Raw genomic sequence first — 2,231 nt, forward strand, 5'->3', positions numbered from 1 at the left:
GAAAGTAGGAAAGGGTGGCTAAGGTTGCAACAGGGAGGGGATAACTCGACTCCGGTTGGAGGCAGGACCGAGCTTAATGAAAAGTGTTTGCCCCGTAAAAGTTAAGATTAATTGGCGCTCGGGGGATGGTTACCGCGGTAATCAGCCAGTGCCAGTGGTTTTCAAACGTACGGTACATACTTGTTTCGCGTTAAATTGTATCTTGTTTACGATTTCGTTTTTCACTATTTTTATCATTTTTTTCTATTGAATTTTACTCCGACATAAGATCTATCATTTTTTTCACGTATTATATTAATTTTCTATTAATAGAGGTAATTTTATTTAATGTCCATTTAAATATACATAACAAATACACATTTGTTAAATGTTGATGAAATATTTTATAAAATAAAATGATAAAATCGATGTTTAAAAGCTCCAATCGTAACACGAGTGCAATTGCTTCCGCGGTTTTCATGGATTTCATGGTTCTCGTGGCTTTCGTGGCTTTTGTGGTTTTCGTTTGATAAGTTATACGTGTATAAATACGTGCACACTATAAATTATGAAGTTGAAATATACGAAATTGTTTCCCTAGATCGGAGTTACCGTACCGATTTCAATTTCAGTTGAGCATTACTGAAACGAGAGGTTAATTTGGCGACACCTAGTTTCATTAACAACGCCATTAAAAGTAATGGGCGGTGAGGGCCGAACTTGACGATGCGGCCACATGGGGGCCGGAAGATTCTAATTAGGAGATAGACCTCGAACTGTGGCGAGGGTCGAAGAGTTGAAAAGTCGAATGCAAGACAATATTTGGAAAATGGAAGGAAGGAAAGAAGTAAGAAATTAGCCAAAATACGAACGAAAAGATTAATATTATTTAAGTGTTACATCATTCGATGTTCGTAAAATTATTCGTAATTGAATATTGCTTGTTAAAATCGCGCGATACGTATCTATTAAGTTAGCAATTGAGAATTTTATACNATCACTGATACGTGATTATATATTGTCGAATAATTATCACCTTTCGGCTCTCGTGTTTCTCCAGATTTCTCGATACTTCGTGTTTTCCAATACTTTGAACCGTTTAAATAAAACCGAATCTAGCAAAGAGGATAAAGTATGATTAACAGCATTTACATATACACAAAAAAACAGTGCCAAATCGATACATGACATCAATTAAGATTTATCTATCGCGAGCGATACCTAATCGAAATATTAATCAAACAATCTTATCCCTAAGATAAAAACAGATGAATTAACCATCAAATCGTTAATTACTTTTGGGATAACAAGACTTTAGATGGTGTTTGTCCTAAATTGTTATCATTAAATATGTGAAAGTTACGACGATCCACCAATTATAATTATCAATCGTCGTAAGTTTAATAAATCGAACTTTGTACTTCACGCAAACATATTTCACGTAAATAACGTGTGCATAGATACAATTTATGTATCTAACTATATATTATTACAAGTAGTATTATAAGCAAACATTGATATTTTTTAATTAAATTATTTGAAGAAGAGAGAGAGAAGAAAAACAAGAATGCAAACTAGATTTTGAAAATTTGAATTTATCTAGTGAGTTTGAAGAAGAAGGGGCAAAAAAAAAAGGGAAGGAAAAATAAGCTAGGTTTATCGTGACGAAGCATAATCATCGGTCAAAAATTTGTGTATTTGCTCGATAGTCAAAGGTTGAAAGGTGCTACCTGCATTACTTACTTACTACACACACACATACACGTATAAATGCACGTGCACGTAAAATTGAGAATTGTAGTCACAAAGAGATGTATTTAATTATTGCGACTTAAAAATAATAATAATGCAAGTTATTACAAAAATTAAAATTGAAAAGATTTTATAAGTTTATATAGAAGAAATAGTGCGAATGGTATCGATGATTTCATATCATGAAAATATGTTTAATAAAAAAGAATAGATAATTTATAAAAAGTAGTCCATCGATCTACGAATAATACATATAAGATGGGTAGGTATATTAGGAGACATGTTTAAAATTTTCATTTCGTATAGGTATACGTACGTGCCTCGATCCTTAAGTAAATAATCTACCCTCTCTGTATTATTTGGTTAAAAAGCGGTCACCGATGAAGTTTGCCTTCGACTTGTATACTTATAGGTAGATATACACATAGTATACCTAAGTACTTTAGTTGCGCTGCAATTTTGTGAAAAATATACAAGGAGTCATAACAAAACGTAAAAGG

The sequence above is a fragment of the Apis dorsata genome, unplaced genomic scaffold (assembly GCF_000469605.1).
Source record: "Apis dorsata unplaced genomic scaffold, Apis dorsata 1.3 scaffold_298, whole genome shotgun sequence".
Classification (NCBI taxonomy): Eukaryota; Metazoa; Arthropoda; class Insecta; order Hymenoptera; family Apidae; genus Apis; species Apis dorsata.